The sequence below is a fragment of the Epinephelus fuscoguttatus genome, linkage group LG1 (assembly GCF_011397635.1).
Source record: "Epinephelus fuscoguttatus linkage group LG1, E.fuscoguttatus.final_Chr_v1".
NCBI classification, from domain to species: Eukaryota; Metazoa; Chordata; class Actinopteri; order Perciformes; family Serranidae; genus Epinephelus; species Epinephelus fuscoguttatus.
The window spans coordinates 3,644,527-3,650,004 of NC_064752.1; the positions used below are offsets into that span (position 1 = coordinate 3,644,527).

At 46.7% G+C, this 5,478-nt stretch overlaps 1 protein-coding gene across 16 annotated transcripts in view; it reads right to left on the minus strand.

Annotated features, from left to right (window-relative positions):
* The window catches only part of pik3c2b (phosphatidylinositol-4-phosphate 3-kinase, catalytic subunit type 2 beta), a 42,370-nt gene extending 39,076 nt beyond the window's left edge, over nucleotides 1-3,294 (minus strand). For 4 of the 16 annotated variants that reach the window (XM_049602487.1, XM_049602406.1, XM_049602627.1 and 1 more), the window contains exon 1: nucleotides 2,910-3,292. The gene's annotated coding sequence lies outside the window, so the exon portion shown is untranslated. Of the gene's footprint in view, nucleotides 1-2,909 lie in introns of all 16 variants that reach the window. The other 12 variants (XM_049602668.1, XM_049602834.1, XM_049603002.1 and 9 more) reach the window with 6 other exon arrangements.
* Between the last annotated feature and the right edge of the window lie 2,184 nt (nucleotides 3,295-5,478).

A 5,478-nucleotide genomic window follows, 5' to 3' on the forward strand; every position in this document is an offset into this window, starting at 1 on the left:
GATAAACAGAGACTGAGCGATGTGGCTGAAATGTTCCTTGAATGAGGAGAGGTGAGAGCAGCCATGTCGTTTGGTTTCGAGACAGTGGCCCTGAGGAGGAGACAGGAGGCAGAGCTGGAGGCAGCAGAGATGAAGATGTTGAGGTTCTCTTTGGGAGTGATGAGGATGGAGAGGATCAGGAATGAGGACATCAGAGGGACAGCTCGTGTTTGATGTGTTGGACATGTTCAGAGGAGGGACAGTGAATATATCGGGAGAAGGATGCTGAGGTTGGAACTGCCAGGCGAGAGGCCGAGAGGAAGACCAAGGATTTATGGATGTAGTGAGAGAGGACATGCAGAGGACAGGGTTAGATGGAGGCAGATGATTGGCTGTGGCCACCCCTGAAGGGAGCAGCCCAAAGAAGAAGAAGAAGATGAACGTATGTGTTGATTTGAGGAGACGCTCTGACTTCAGGTGAAGAAGAAACTTCTTTAAGTGTCAAAGGTTTGATCACTGAACGAAGGGACAGAGTTGTCTCCCCTTCAGGGCAGCAGAGGCAGTAACAGCGCCACCATGAGGTCAGTGTACACAGGGTGAGGTCATGGACGGGACAGGTCAGACGCTTTCTCCTCTTATACGTCTCATTTGAAACCTCTGTGCTTTTAAACAGACCTGTCGCCGTCTCAGTGTCGCACATTAGACTACAACTACCAAGAAGAATGGCGATGCGTGATGATCCACCTCACACACACACACACACACACACACACACACACACACACACGTCCTTAATCTCAGCCTGATGTAGCGCAGCAGCACACAGACCCATGTGTCACTGTAGACTAATGAACAGACATGAAACAGAGGAGCAGCTGTGTGTGTGTGTGTGTGTGTGTGTGTGTGTGTGTGTGTGTGTGTGTGTGTGTGTGTGTGTTGATGAGTGAGGGGGCGGAGCTCTGCAGAGACATGCACACTGATACGTGTTATGGAACGCAACTGGACCCTATATCGATATGAACGAGTCTAAATTTATGTCCTGCTTGAAAATACATGAACATATTGTTGTTCTATGACTCAGCACTATTGTGACGATGTCATCGACATCAGCCGACATGTGTTTTCTTATCGTGCACAGTGAATGAATATTAGACACTGATCAGTGTTTCATGTGTCCGTCACCATGACAGTGTGTGTGTGTGTGTGTGTGTGTGTGTCATATGATGTTAATTCACCACAGAAGAGACTTGATGATGATCATCACTGAAACCAGGAGGGAAAAGTTAATTTATCAGCAAACGATCCAACACTTTCATCCCCAGTTCAAAATAAATCAGTGACTCTTGCAGCTTCTCCATGACCCTGGGGTCGCTGCATGTGTTGATAGCCACGCCCCCTCAGTGACATCGCAGCAATGATGGTTTTTTGCTGAGCTTGTTGAATGCTGCCTTCAGGGTCTGCTCTGTAAAACAACTGATCTCAGAGTGCTGGAGAGGAACTCGTTACAGGTCACCGAGTTATCTAATTAAATAACATAATGAAGGTCACAGTGATGTTCGGACTTGAAACAATAACTCATCAGTGTGACGTCATGAAATGAAACGTTTCATGTTTTCACTCAATGACGTCACACCCAGAAAATTTTTTCTTTTTTTAATAAGCAAACTGCGTCTTTATAACGAGACACGTTCACATCATGACGTGACGACTCTGATCAGTTTGGTTCTGGTGTGGCATAAACACACTTCCACAGTAATCAGTTACTGAGGGAAACAAATGTAATCAAATTACAGTTTCACATGTAAATATCTTATTATCAGTAAACATTCACTCTGTCACTTTGCACCGTCTCACCTGCAGGAACCTTTGTGGACAAACCTGAGACAACGTTTAGATGATGAACTGATGACTTTAGCACACGTCAGAAAAATAATCAAAAGTAATAGGTTACTTTGATGACGTCATTAAAATAGTTACATTACTTTACACAGTTTGAACAAGGTCACTGATCTGTAACCTGTCACATTTAAAACACACAGTGCCAGCAACACCTGTCGTCAGCCAGGAAACACACCTGTCTTACGGTGAGACAGGTGTATATGACGTCATAGAAAAATGACAGGCGATAAAGAAAAATGGCTGTTGGCTTGTGTGTTGTTGCCGTTACTCCACTGTTATGTTAGCAAAGTTTAGGAGACCCACAGTGCGCAGGCTCAGAGGGAAACAGGTGAGTGACGTCATAACCGTAAAAAAACACATATAAGAGTGAAAATGTGTCGGGCCGTCTGTGTGACAGCTGCTGCAGCCTCCACACACACACACACACACACACACACACACACAGGCACACAGGCACACAGGCAGAGCGCCCGACCAAACCCCATTCAAAAATCATTCACTTTAACGTGGCCTCATTCACCGGCCAACATCCACGCCGTCCACAAACATCAGTTCAACACCGTTACCGTCTTTTCTATCCGGACACTTCCGGTAAACCCGCTGCGCGTTAGTTTGGACAGGCTGTAAACTCGAGGTATCGGTAGGACCTCCGCTTCTGCTCCTGCCGGGGTTTTCCACCCACAACCTGCCATGGAGGGCGGTGGCGACCACTTCTGACATGTTTCCTAAAATCTGTCCCGGTAACCTGCGTCCAGGTGAATCACATCTGCGCCGAATTAACCTGCGGAACACACCGATGTGCAACCAGCCATCAGGCGGGTTCTAACGGGAGCCTGACGTCCCCACACAGCGGGATCGTTTCGATTGTCGGTTATTTGAATGGAGTTTGGTTTGACCTTCTTTCCAAAGAAAGGCACGCCGTCCTGCAGCCAGTGAGCGGACTCAAACTTAATATGCGTCGGATCCCGTTAACGATCACGGCGCTGTGAGCTAACGTTAGCTAGCTTCGTGTCCAGGTGAACAAACCTTACCTGACTCTGATGATCGGTCTACGGGCACCGGGAGCGGGCTGCGGTTGCCATTTTAAACCGTTCGACTCTTCTGCCCTGAATCTGACCGGTCGCCCTCCGCGGCGGGATGTTTGTCGGTGAGTCCACACAGATGAACGGTGACCGGCCGCCGGTACATTCAGACGGGAGAACCGGAGGACCGGCTCCGCTGCTGTGTCAGCCTCCGGGGGAACAATGCAGCCGCTGTACGGGGATCGGTGGGTCTCTGTGCTCCGCTCGGCGGCGGTGCGTCAGACCCGGACCGGCGGCGTCAAGTCACACAGTGACGACACAGCACGCTTCCGGTCAGACCGTCAAAATAAAGCCAAACTGAAACAAAGCAGGTCGTCAAGAAGAAGAATCTGAATTTAAAGCTCCAGAGTGAAGAATACAAAACAGAATATAATTTAATCAGCTGGATATAACAACACCTGTGTTATTGGAACAGGTGAGTCCAAACTCCTGAACAAGGACCAGGTGTCTCAAACTACACACTTCCGGTAGCACACTGATCACAAAATAAATGTCATTATAATCTGCAGAGGTGAAGAACTGTCAGGACACAAGTTACCAGTGATGCTGACGAGTCCTCAGGACGATGACCCTGAAGCTCTTCACAGTCTGTATGACACAGGGTTTCTTCTTGCTGGCTCACTGTGACTTTGTTTACCTGCAGGATGAATGACATCACCACAGGATCCAGTATGGAACGTTCCATGTGATGAGGTCACAGACACAAACTGACAACAGTCCAGGTTTTATTTTACAGAATGACGACATCACATCAGAACCAGCTGATGTTATTATTTATTACAACTTCCTGTTTGCTCACATTGTGTCTGTACACTTTAGTCTCACCTCAACACGCTCAGGTGGAGGAGTGAGAGGTGGAGGAGTGAGAGGTGGAGCTGTGGAGGAGTGAGAGGTGGAGGAGTGAGAGGTGGAGCTGTGGAGCTGTGGAGGAGTGAGAGGTGGAGAGGTGGAGCTGTGGAGGAGTGAGAGGTGGAGCTGTGGAGCTGTGGAGGAGTGAGAGGTGGAGAGGTGGAGCTGTGGAGCTGTGGAGGAGTGAGAGGTGGAGCTGTGGAGGAGTGAGAGGTGGAGCTGTTAACATGGAGGTGTGTGGGGACAGTCTCGCTGTTGGAGCGAGCCTCTAGTGGACATTAGAGGAACTGCAGGTTGTGTCACATGTCAGAACTCTTTTGATTCTGTGATGTCATCATGTTGTCGCCGTCGTTTGGTTCTGTGTAACGATAATTTGTAACGGCTTCTCTGATATTTGAACAATACACAGACTTTGTCATCTTTTTATGCTGAGTGACATCACTTCCTCCTCTGTTCTAATTACTACGACCACTAGAGGGCGCCGTCTGATCACAAACATGTTTGGCTTGTAACAAGCAGTATTGACATATGTGCGCGTCTTCAGGCTGCTGTCAGCCCTAGAGTGGTCTCCTCTGGTCTGAATCAGGGACTCATGTTGTTCCAAAGTTGTATAATTGCCTAGAGTTGGTTGGTGTTCTCACGGCAGCATTTACAAGAGGACCAGATCAAATGCCTTGTGTGAGAAAGCTGCTCTTGATTGGTCAGAATTTCCATGTGGGAAAAATCCAGGAAGTAAAGCAAACGTTGAAGAAGAGTACACTTGCAAGATACATGTGACACTTTCTAATGTCACAATGGAGGGACAACTACGCAGGTTGATTTTAGCGCTGCTCATCGTGGACTATATTGCTGTCATTGTTCATTTTAGTCAAAGCATACAGTTTGAAAACGAGGCAAACGCGGCTCCAACTAGAAAACAATGTTTTGATGCATTGGATGTGCTGAATGTGCATATTAAGGCAGTACAGGAGGAGGTGCACATTAATAATCCTCCAGGACTGTAACATGCTCATGTTTAACCCAAACAATGTGTCATGTGACTGCAGTTGCTTCACATCCAGGTCGGAACACCTTCTCACCACAAACCAACCACACCAGAATTCCTTTGGAACCAGACTGAGACCACCTCTTCAAGAAGGTCTCAGTCCGGTTGGTTTGCTGTGTTCACACCTGCACAAACGAACTGAACAGGACAGGTGTGAACGCAGCCTTAATAAAAACTTTATTCAGTCGTCTTTATTGAATCATCTCTTTGTAGAAACATTAATATGTCAGTTTGTCACATGATCCCCAGTTTATTTTTATTCTTTTAAATATGTTTATGTTGTTGTTCATTTACACAGTTTTTTATAATTCTCATCAGACATTGTATTTTTGTCATGTTTGTAACTTCAGGTTCCTGCTGCAGGTTTATTCTGTGTATAATGTTCAGATGTGATGCAGATAAAGAGCTTCTGTGTGTGACGGGATATTAAGTCTAAACTCGTCCTGAGGAGTCTCCTGAATAATAAAATCACCAGACGGCAGGATTATCGTTCTGTATTGTGTGTGTGTGTGTGTGTGTGTGTGTGTGCTGCAGCTCAGACTCTGAACACATTCATCAGATCAACCGTCACTTTAAAAGACACAAAAACAAAACACAAGTCAAAATACAAATTACAATCTGAGT